The sequence below is a fragment of the Rhyacophila brunnea genome, unplaced genomic scaffold (assembly GCF_057557595.1).
Source record: "Rhyacophila brunnea isolate RB1 unplaced genomic scaffold, BYU_Rbru_1.0 scaffold_13, whole genome shotgun sequence".
Taxonomy (NCBI): Eukaryota; Metazoa; Arthropoda; class Insecta; order Trichoptera; family Rhyacophilidae; genus Rhyacophila; species Rhyacophila brunnea.
In genome coordinates this window covers 38241213-38254077 of record NW_028232785.1, presented here as the reverse complement: position 1 = coordinate 38254077, position 12865 = coordinate 38241213, and the positions used below count along the sequence as shown (strand labels likewise).

The 12865-nt window shown below is 32.4% G+C and overlaps 1 long non-coding RNA gene across 1 annotated transcript; it reads right to left on the bottom strand.

Annotated features, from left to right (window-relative positions):
* Positions 1–2705: 2705 nt before the first annotated feature.
* On the bottom strand, positions 2706–11799 carry LOC147077463 (uncharacterized). The gene is made up of 4 exons (XR_015069463.1): positions 11585–11799; positions 11126–11278; positions 6032–6178; positions 2706–4579 (listed from the first exon to the last, which is right to left on the bottom strand). It is a non-coding gene; the product is annotated as an uncharacterized LOC147077463 (long non-coding RNA).
* Positions 11800–12865: the final 1066 nt, after the last annotated feature.

Here is a 12865-nt window from a genome sequence, read left to right as displayed (position 1 = left end):
TCAAAAGTTAATAATCCATATCGCCGAAATTGCATTTATAACACATTGCCAATTATTAATATCTCGTATATTTCATGTATTATATCGTAGCCGTCACTTTATTCTTATTTAACTTATTCGCGTCATTATCATTAAACTTAGAATCATTGGTAATAAAAATATGTTTAATATTCAATCAATTACAGCATAGCAGTACAAGAGAAAATACTTTCAGTGCCGATTTCGTCTTTCACCGATCGTTGCTGTGAGGCCGAAGACCGTGTTCGGTGGATACCGGAGTCGAGCAGGTGCATTTCTGCCTTCGCCCTGTCTGCACCCTTCGCCGCCGACGTACCGATTCTCGCCGATATTCGATCCCCTCATACAGTTTGATTGATATCTGTGTGGTGGGTGAAGGTATGCGGTTGGATACCGGAGAGTTGTGACCGACAAACCGATTCCGCCCTACGTGGGAATCGGTCCCGCAAATTGATCGTTGCTGTGAAGCCGAAGACCGTGTTCGGTGAATACCGGAGTCAAGCGGGGGGGCTTTTCTGCCGTCTCTAATAGTCACGACTGCCGCCGCAACAGCTGCGCCCCTGACCGCGGCTGCACAGGCTGCGCCCTTGGCCGTCACTCGAGCCGCGATTGCCACCGATCCCGAAGTCGCCACTTTTAAAAGTTATCAGTTGTCACTGTCAAAAGTTAACAGTTATCACTGTCAAAAGAATCATTTTTGCCACGTAACTTCAGAGTCTTGCCAGTGACCTGACTTTGCCGGTGACTGTACACTTAATATTATAAAAATAACTCTAATCTTTGACTTTACCGTAGGTAACCTGATCATAAGAAAATAAATTCTGTGTAAGATCGTGTGTTTCTGTTCCCACCCGTTTTTTGGCCTTGACATTGTCCTCGGTCTGCAGTCTCAGCTGAAAAGCGAAGAAGGCCGTGGACAAAATCAATCAACTTCGTAGCTATTTCTTAATCTGCTGGAATATCAAACTACCTACAAGATAGTATGAATGGTGACAAGACTGATAATATTATTACTACTCGGGGCCATTACAACGACATTACTAAACTTGCATAAATTGCATTTCAGGTCATGTACCTATAATATTATCGTCAAAAATGCGTACTATTTGCTACTAATGTGTGTTACCAGTCAACCAGTTAACGTATGCGGGTTAAACATGGAATATAAATTTTAAAAAAATAAGATAAGCGCAACGTGGCATGGAATGTGCATGTTGGGCATAAAATAAGATCACAAAATAAACTAATGGATACGAAAGCAGACAAGAGTAGGTAGGTTATATGAAACAATATGTCGGTCGACGACTGAACAATCATGCTGCCTGATTTCCAGGTTATTCTATACTTATCACATTTTTAAGCAAAATTACTTTTTAATGCCATTTTGTTCTATTTCCAAAACTCTGTTTAATATATACCTATGTATATTGGTTGTGCAAATATTTCGATGTGATAAATTGGTCTTCTGAGAATTTTACTGAAAGTGACATAGAACAACCTGGAAATCAGGCATCGACATGTTGATATACAGTGGCACCGTTCCAATCGGGCACTAAAACAACCACAGGGATCTACAACCAGCTAGTTTGACAAACTCATAAACTTCGGTCGATGTACGTAGCATTGAAAATCTGGGTACCGAAATTGTGGTAAAAGCTAAAAGAAGGATAAATATATCTTTTCATATTACAGGTATAAACCAACTCCAGAATATGACTGCTCAATATAACAGTATTATTAAATCTACATTTCGCCACTAATGCGATGTCATTGATGAAAAACATTTTTATTATAAAGATAATACAGATAAATTCAACTTGCTTTACTTTTTTAAATGTATAGCAATTTTATCGCAATCTCTCGCAAAAACCTCAGAAAAAGGCACACATTAGAATTACCTCAAGATAGATACAATTATTTTCACCATCATGGGAAATGAGAGTTCTTCAGAATGGAAAATTTGTTTGACAATAAAAAATTTCTTTCGCATCGTCAGCACTATAGTTCGGAGTGATGTGGAGTAAAAAGTGGAGGTAGGCTGTTAAGATCCGACAAACATAAACGAAAAAAATACGTACTTAGGATTTGTTTTCATTGAACTAATATAACTACGTGTTGATGGTGCTTTAAATTATGCATAGTAGATAAGTCTAAAAATATTCGTTTATCTATAAAATATTGAAAATTATGACATTAAACCATACTTACATAATTTTAGATGTTTTATAGATTGAACATTATTTGTTATCAATAATTATAGTTAGTAATAGGCAGGGCTTGGTTAATTAAAAGAAAGTGAACACCTTCCGTAACAACAAGTATTCTTAATTCAATAAAAACAAAATAAATAAGTATGATGAACTATTTTAGTTGGATCGCCCATACGCTACACCTAATTTGTTGGTTTGGTGGGGCAGAGTTTAATTGAATTTAATAAATTAACCGGATTAATCTGCGAATTGTACTATTATTTCAATGAAAATAAATGAAGTTGTCTGACAAATTTTAGTGTGCAAAATTTATGTGAAATCTTAACAGCCTTCCTCCACCCTTTGCCTCTGTTACATAGTGGTTGGACCGAAAGATACCTTGCCATACATATGTATTTATAAATAAGTGGGTTAAAAACAGAACGGCTTTTTTCTATTTTTGATAATTTTATTATTTTTAATTAAAACAATCGTTAAACTAGTTTAGTACACCTTATTACTATCATCGAAACCAAAAGCCTGGGTCGATCCATTGTTGGATTAAGGCCTCCTCTAGCACCACGTACATCCACCGAACATTCTCTACTCCATTAATGTAATAATAAGTTATAATCTAGATACCAAAAACCCTCCAACAAAATTTTGTCAATATCTTTGTAAGTAAATCTAAATTTGTAAAGAATGGAAAGAAGCCCACTTGCATATAACATACCACATTATGTCATCATACTAGTCTCAAATTTTATTTTTATTACCAAATACCACAACTTTCACACTTCCATACATGTTAATAATTAGTTGCAGATTATTAATTGGGTGTAGCATTTTTACATGTAAGACGTTCAGTTTAGTTTGGGACAAACCCTTTATTTTTTCAGTAATTATGAAAAAGAAATAAAATAACATTGATGTTTTTTTTAACCAGTATGTGTCATTTTATGTATTTTGAGAATACTATTTGATACACATTTTTAAAACACATCGCATTAATGTGGTTTTTCTCCAGTATGAGTCATTTTATGTATTTTGAGATTACCAATTTGCTGGAAATTCTTTAAACAAACATCGCATTGATGTGGTTTTTCACCAGTATGTGTCATTATATGACGCTTAAGATGTGTAATTCGAGAGAATTTTTTAAAGCACACATCGCATTGATGTGGTTTTTCACCAGTATGAATCATTATATGACCTTTAAGATGAGAAATACAAGAGAATTGTTTAGAACATACATGACATTGATGTGGTTTTTCACCAGTATGTGTCATTTTATGCATTTTGAGATCTCTATTTGAGACAAAATTTTTGAAACACACATCGCATTGATGTGGTTTCATAGCAATATGAGTCATTATATGACCTTTAAGCCGATCAATTCGAGAGAATTGTTTAGAACATACATGACATTGATGTGGTTTTACACCAGTGTGTGTCATTTTATGTATTTTGAGATCACTATTTGAGACAAATTTTTTAAAACACACATCGCATTGATATGGTTTTTCACCAGTATGTGTCATTTTATGTCTTTTTATTTCATTTGTGTTGAACTTTTTAAAACACACGTCGCACTGATGTGGTTTATTGCCAGTATGGGTAAATTTATGATTTTTAAGGTTAGCAATTCGAGTGAATTTTTTTAAACATACATCACATTGATGTGGTTTTTCACCACTATGTGTCATCTTATGTTTTTTGAGATCACCAATTTGCAGAAAATTCTTTAAACAAACATCGCATTGATGTGGTTTTTCACCAGTGTGTGTCATTTTATGTATTTTGAGAGAACCAATTTGTTGGAAATTTTTTAAACATACATCGCATTGATGTAATTTTTCACCAGTGTGCATAATTTTATGTCTTTTCAGTTTACTATTTGCGTTGAACTTTTTAAAATACACATCGCATTGATATTGTTTTTCACCGGTGCGTGTCATTTTATGTTTTTTAAGGTTACCAATTTGCAGGAAAATTTTAAAACACACATCACACTGATGTGGTTTTTTACCAATATGTGTTTTGTATAACTTAACATGCTGAGACTTCGTGCATGAAATGTAGTGACTATTAAGATGTTTTACTGATTTAAACACTCCATAGCAATTATTGCAAATAAAGTTACGTGGAAAATATGTAACTCTTCTCAACACAATTCGAACCACCTTAGGCAAGTATAATTTCGAAACTTCCTGTTTTACGTTAAGTACATCTATAGTTATCTCTGAATGCTGTATCATATTTTCCATTTTATTGGTTAAATCTGTTATGTAGTTATTGGTCAGGTTATTGTCAAGCGTATCCTTTTTAGCTACGTCCAATGGATTATATGTGAAACATCGCTGGGAAGATATCTACAAAAAGAATAGGGTTGGTATAATTAATTCAACAATATTAAAGCAAATAAAAATAAATTTATTTTGACAGGTGTTTTTTTGGTAAGATAGAACTTACAAAAGGGTTAACTGTCAAATCCATGTGTGACACGCGTTGACTTTATGACATTAATGATTGGTTTAGTCTGGCAAAGCAACACAAATAGAGTTACGTTGACATATTTACCAAAACTACCTAGAAAAAATGTTTTCGATTCGCACACCTTATAATTGCATGTTCCCGCAAATTGCGTTTAGTGATTTAGCTCATTCTCGCATAACGGGTTTGTTAGTATGGAAATATGCCGCATATCGATTGAGACCGATCCATAAAGGTCCCTTGATTGCATTACCGGACAATATTTCTTCAAAATGAGGCTGAAGATTGCGTTATGGAACATTGATCAATAATATTTTTTGAAAATATGAATGACAATCATCGAATCAACGAAATGTGGCATAAAAGGGTAGCACCACGTGCTATACGGCGACAGCACTCATCTATATCAAATTTTGGGGATAAGCTAGTTCCATAAATGGACCTGTCAAATGTCCTCCAAATTCAGGCGATATTTCCTGTGGGGATTTGCGAATTCACTGGCTGATTCCGATAGTTAAGCAACAATTGGCGATTGAAAGCCAACATTATTCGTGTTATACAACTGACAGTGCACGAAACAAGTGGACTAAATTGTGCGACCAGTATTTGCTTAATTGAGAACAGCTGCAGTGGCAATATGCCTTAAACCATTTAAAAATGTTAACGCCATGCACGTGTCTTTCGAATTTAAAAACTATCAAAATTGACTTTCGTTATTTTTTTACAATTTAAAGTTCTATCGAGCTTAACGGGAGAAGGGGGCATGCCAGAAGAGGTACATAGCGGAAAAATACGCAGCTTGCAATTTGAGACATTTTTGATAATTTACAATATCAACTGTATTAATTAATAAAAAAAATGTATCTGAAAACATTAAAAAGATTTTTTTAAATATACATAACAAGGATTTCAAGTTATACAGATTTATATTTTTGTCAAAATCTGTTTTTAAAATAAATATAAAAAAATATTAAAACGTTAGTTAGTAAAAAATCTGTTAAAAATCGTTAAAAATTGACAACTTAATAATATAAATTTTAATAATAAATATGACCATAAAATATATTGTAATAATAAGATGGCACCCTGCAACAAATTCACATTTTATTACATTTATTACAATTGTAAGTTTATGTTTGACTTAAAAAAAACAAACATATTTAATGTTTGCAGATACCTACATGTTTATTAATTAATACAGTTGAAATTGTAAATTATCAAAAAAATGTATCAAATTGCAAGCTTAGTATTTTTCCGCTAGGTGCCTCTGCTGGTATTCTGCTGGAATAATAATCCCTTTAAAACCCACATTTAAAAAAAATTTAACGTACCTGTTCTAATAGCATGTATTGTGGATCAGAGCCGTCATGTAGACAATCGTCATTATTGATTTGGCGGATTGCGTTGACAACAAATTCTTCTTTGATGACCACTCCCACATTATCTGACTTTATATCGATCAGACCGTGTTCGCGATTCTGAAAATAACATTATTAATATTATACAAAAGTATCACTATTACGTTCACCCAGAGTAGGCCTTCCACAGGTCTTTTTTCTACTGTCAGTGGCCGCTTGTATAACTGTATTTCGCAAGCGACGTTCCGGCACAATGCCATTTCATTAGTTTAGCTTCTTGTCGCATAATATCCAACATGCACCCATACCGTGTTATATTAAAGCTTCTCGTAAGGTGTTGATTATTTTTTTTACACTATTCGAACCAGGTAACTGGCTTGCCCTATGACATCAACATAAATGTATTGATCTTAAGTTGATGCTTGTAGTAGTAGAATGATGACGACATAACTGCAATGTTACCGCCTTGTAGTCAACCCTTTCATAGTTTGAAACGACGTTAACCTCCCACAACAAAGCCGATACAAAATCCTAATATCCTAATAATAATAGCTGTAGATGATAGAAGTCGACCTGAAAAGGTCATGAACAACTATAAGTAAGTAATATAAAAAGGTATCACATAAGTATGTTTTTTGTAATTTCATAAGTGTCACTCGCATACATCGTGAGTCAATATGTATTTGAATTATTTTATAATATTATCAATTTAAATCGCTGAACAAATTTAAGATGTTATTTCCAGTGTACAGAATCATACAGAAAATTACGCTTTCATGTAAAATGTCATCCCCTTGTGAATTCGTACAAATGATATCACACATCTTCTTTCTCAAGTAAATGCTATATAATCCTTTGTGCTAAATAGAGATAGCACTATTCATGTATTTTACTCACACGCTTTGTTCAGTATGGGAAACTCAGTAAGTAAGAAAGAGAACACTCTAAGACAGATTCTCTATAGCCAGATCTCGTACGTATGAGCGAGACAAATTCACAATCTTAAAATATAGAATCAACCAAAGGGGAAATCTTTTCATATCGATCTTTTGAGATGCGATTATTGATTTATATAACTTAAATGTAAAAATGAACAATTTTTATGTTACTAAAATGAACTAATTAAGTCTTCTTGTAAACTTTATTAACAAATTGTAATAATTTGAGAGGTGAGACGATGATCCATAATACTTGTCACCTCTCTCTTTCTAGGCGAATCTATTCGATTCTCGCCTCACGAGATGAGTTGTATAAAGAACTAAGAAGGTCGAAATATCCTATTTCCGATTATTCTAGCTTTCTTAAAAGTATCCAATTTACTATATATTAATCAATTCTGCCTTATGCATACATTTTCTGAGCAAATCATTACATTTGCTGACAACCACGTATTTCAAGTTGTAAATTCGAGGTTAGTTTTTGGAAACTAAATTCCTTTACAATCACTTTAGATTGAGAATAACCATTGATTCGTTTAATACTATACACTGTGGCTTTTTTACAAACTGCGTAGGAACATAAGGTGATATTATACTTTGTTTCAAAAAATTACATGTTTATACAATTGGACAGCTATGATACATACGTGTGATATAAGTTAAGTTATCTACTAATTCATGTTAAATATAATTATTACAAGTACATCGTTGTATGGACGTTTAGTGAACTGAAACTTTACTGGTTTTACTGTGCCTACAAAATGTAATAATGCTTCTTTCAGTACCTTATAGCGGAACTCTCTGATAAAACATCTGATAATCAACAAGCTGTCGTCAAGCGCGAGATCATTGAAGATATATCACACCCATTATCTCCTATATATTATTATCCTACAGCTTTCCCGGGTTTCGGCGAGCGATTGTGTGCCTTATTCATGTCCGATGGGTTCAAAAAAATAATCGGTTCTCGGATCGTTTAAAATGGGTTTTCTATAGTTGATAGCTGCATGATTATATTCCATTCGAATTCGATAATTTTTGTTCATTTCCCGATACATTTTCCAGCGACACGCGACTTTATTGACAACTAATTATGTCGGGAATTTTTTTTCACAATGTTTGCAACACTCAAACCAACTCACCGAAGATGGCCGCTTTAAATTTAAAATGCGTTTTATCCGATTTCTACAATCAATTTTCACAAACAAATCATAATAAGATTAAACGATAAACATATTAGAAATGATTTATTTAAATTTTTATGAATTAGGTTCATTGTTTTAAGTTAATTTTCTAACCTCTGACGGAAAGAAAGTCTTTTGACACTTCGTATTTATCATGCTATGTATACTAAACTAGATTATTTCAATTTACTCACCACATATTTACTTATCTGATGCATTCGAGTGGCTATAATTCGGAGCGAGCACAATTTTATAAAACTCAACACAATCACAAAAAATCACTTTTAAAAACTACCATCCGTCATTCTTAGGTAGTTGTTTATGTAAAAAACGACAGGTGATATTATTTACGTCTCATAATGATTTAAAAATGCACAGCACTATATAATAACTCACATTTCTAGCAAGTACCAATAGATAACTATAATTATTCAAATAAACAATAACATTTATACGAATTCCCATTAAAAACAATTCATTTTATCTATATAGATATTTTCGCATTTTCACGATAAACTATGCGATCAACCCAGTGTTGCCAAGTCAAAATTTAAAAATTCAGTAGATTTTGAAAAATGTAGTATATTAGATATGATTTAAAACTAATAAGAATAACAATAACTAATAATATTAATTTTGTGTAAACAATAATGATATTAATGGGTAAATTGGCGCTCTTGGGTAGAGTTACAATGCTTTTTATGTCAATTTAGAAGTGTATAACATCAAAAAAGGTCATGCGTAAATCATTTCAAGTGTATTATTAAAAGAATCATCAGTTAATTTACAATTATGGAGAAACACAAATATCAGTAGATTTCTTGAATTTCGAAAAAAATCAAAAATTCAGTATATTGGCAAAAAATATCAATTGATCTACTGAATTTTCAGTAGACATGGCAACACTGGATCAATATAATATAATACAATAGATAATATTTCAAAATTTGATAACGTTACATTTTTTTTATGGCTGTCAAATGATATTTTTTTTAAACCAATAAAACTTTTATACATACAGAAACTTATATAGCTCATATAACCCAAAAATATTTAAAAGGTATTCTACAATAATTGGTGTTTAATATACATATTATTTAAATCACTATCAACCAGGATCAATCCACTGCTGGATGAAGAGTGCCGCAACATGATTCAACTACGAATTTGTGATATTATACCTATTTCTTTCATCCTTATCAACATCAACCTGAACCAATCCACTGCTGGATAAAAGCCTCCCTAGCCTGATTCTACTCCTTTCTGTCATTTGAATTGCTGTATTTATCAAAATCGGTGATATTATATTTATCTACATTTTCATATCGTTATCATCATCATCATTAACAAAGATCAATCCACTGCTGGATGAAGGGTTCCTTAACCTAATTCTATTCCTTTCTGTCATTTGAATTGCTGTATTTATCAAAATCGGTGATATTATATTTATCTACATATTCATATCGTTATCATCATCATCATTAACAAAGATCAATCCACTGCTGGATGAAGGGTTCCTTAGCCTAATTCTATTCCTTTCTGTCATTTGAGTTGCTGTATTTATCAAAATCGGCGATATTATATTTATCTACATATTCATATCGTCATCATCACCATCGACCTGAACCAATCCACTGCTGGATAAAGGCCTCTCTACCCTGATTCTACTCCTTTCTGTCATTTGAATTGCTATATTTATCAGTGATATTATTATCTACCTATCTATATATAATGCCATTATTATCACGAGCCTCAATAAGTCTACTGCTGGATGAAGGCTTCTCTACGTTGATTGTATTCTTGACAGTATTGAATTTCTATATTTATTAAAAATGCTAATGTTATTTATCTACATATTCAAATCGTCATCATAATGATCACCATCTTCAACCAGGGGATGAAGGGTTCCGCAACCTGATTCTACTCAACTTGGTCATATAAATTGCATTATTTTTTAAATTTGTGATTTTATATACCTACCCATTTATATCGTCATTACTTATCGTCATCGACCTGTATCAATCCACTGCTGGATGAAGGCTTCTTTAAGCTGATTCCACATCTTTAGGTCTTACAAATTCCTATTCTTATCAGCATTGTTCTATTCCTCTCAGATATAATATGTATTCCTTCATTATTTATCAACATTTGTCTCGATATGAATGTCCCGCACCGGGAAACTATAATATTGTTTAAGGTTAATTTGTAATTCAAATTTTGATTTTTTAAATATTATTCTATGGCTGCAAGCATTTATTTTTTATAGACAATGAAACAAAATAATGTTAATATATTGCTTTATATTCGAATGATTGAGATGTATAATTATTTATCATATTTAACTGCACATACCTACACATATATTGAGTTAAAATTAATATGTCAGTGGTAGCAATCGGAGATTTTGCTAGGCATAGCAGCCTAAGGCGGTGTTAGACGATATTGTGAAGGCCAGACTTCTGAATAGACTACGCATATGAGTCCAAATTTATATTGGCAGTGACGATTTGCAAATCGTAAAAATGACAAATCAGCGAAATGTCAATTTGTCTGATGTGAATAAAAAACCCATCCCGAAGGGAAAACTATGGCGCCATCTATGCATATTTCACAATTATATATTAAAAACCAACACCGCCCAGCCATCTGCAAGACCTAGCGAGACAGACTGGCGACCGCCAGCTGGCTCAGTTAGTCGCATTAATTATTGCTTCACATTCGAATGATTGTGATGTATAAATCATCATAAATAAATGCTCATGATTGGACGAAAGATTTATAAGCCTACACATAAATTGTTTTAAAATATCAGTGTTATCAGAGCTAAAACCACTAAATGAAACAAGTTGAAGCGAATTAATAATGGTGAAATGAGTTTTAAAAATGCTTTGCAAATTCCAACCTTCTATACAAGACAGCACACATTATAATAGGTATATACTTACAATTGGCCTGTAATCTGAATACGAACAACCCGGTTGTTGAGTGTTTTCATCATCATATATTGGGTGTGAAACATCTTCAATAATCTCACGCTTGACGACGCCTTGTTGATCATCTATCTCAGATTTTATATTAGAGAGGTCAGCCATTAGGCACTGAAAGAAGCAATTATTATATTTTTTAAACAAGATAAAACCAGTTTCAGTTCACGTTACACCCATTTAACAATGTATAATAATTATATTTAACATGAATTAGTCGATAACCTAACCTAACATATAATATCACAGATGTATCGTAGCTGTCAAATTGCTTAATCAAGTAATCTTTTGTAAGAAAGTTAAATGTCATCCAATAACCTTACATAGTTTGTAAAAAAGCAACATTTTATTATATTACACGTATCGCTGTTATTGTCAATCTAAAGTGTTTGTAAAAGATATCATTATCCAAAAACTAACCTCGAAATTGCAACTTGAAACGTCCGGATTCTCTTGCGTTACATGAATGCGAGGGTTCGGGTTGTTTGAATGGCCTGTCAGCGTGTCAAACAAAGGCTTGTCTTCTATATCCGAGTGTTCTCCATCACATTCTTGCTTTACATCCATGTTAAGGGTATATATTCCAGAAGCAACGTGTTACTTGACATATAGGATCCTTTTAAGGTAATATTAGAAAAGTGTTGCCGCAATACTGAAAAGTATTTCCGTGAGAACTACTTATAATAAAAATACACACTTGACACGGTGACACAATTTAATAATATGTTGGTATGTTTTGTTGTCTATACAAAACAATGGTACGAAAATGATCATCAGCATTTCCTCAATCATAACGAGAACAGCGCATCTCGGTATAAATAATAACAAATGAAAAATGAATTTTTTTTTCTCCAAAGATGTCAACACTGACGATATCTTCTTCGTGACAGCTCCACCATAGATAATATACGTAAATAGATTCGAAAGAGGCTAACAAAAGTATTCCCACTAAAACAACACCATCTATGGTAAAGGCTTTGAAATAAAATTAAAAAGCCCACCAAATTTGAATTTATTTTCATATTCAGGCATGGGAAACGAAATAAATAAAAGGCAATTATATAAATTACACACATTTATTTATAAAATTTAAAATCAATAAGTATAGTAACAGTTGTCAAGTAAAATATTAACATTCATTTAATTAAATATTACAAACATTATTATTGAGTAAGTAGTTTGTTTAACTGATACGAGTATTAAAAAAATAAATGGAAACATTATTAAACTATGTTTCGCTCTCATGTAGGAAAGCCTACCCATCAGATTTCATAGACAACCACGGCATAATATAATAATCATTTACGATGAATAAAATTTAATCCTTCTTGGAACATCATTTAAATATTTATATTATATTTTGCCTTTGTAACTAAGGATCTATGCGGCACATTAATAAGGACATGATTTCACTATATATTATAACAACAACACGATAGATATTTTTCTGTAGTTGTCTATGAAATTTGACAGGTAGGCTTTCCTACATGAGAGCCGTTTGTTTTATATTATAATAAATTATAACTGATCACTGAAAACACTACAATTATTTTAATCTTCTTGCATCTTCTAACGTCAAGTCCGCTGTCAGCCGAGCCATGTCTAGTTGGATGTGATGGGAGACTGCATCGATGGCTGTTCCATATTTACTATAAAAGTAAAAGTAAAAAACAAATAATAAATCACTCCGAAATAATATTA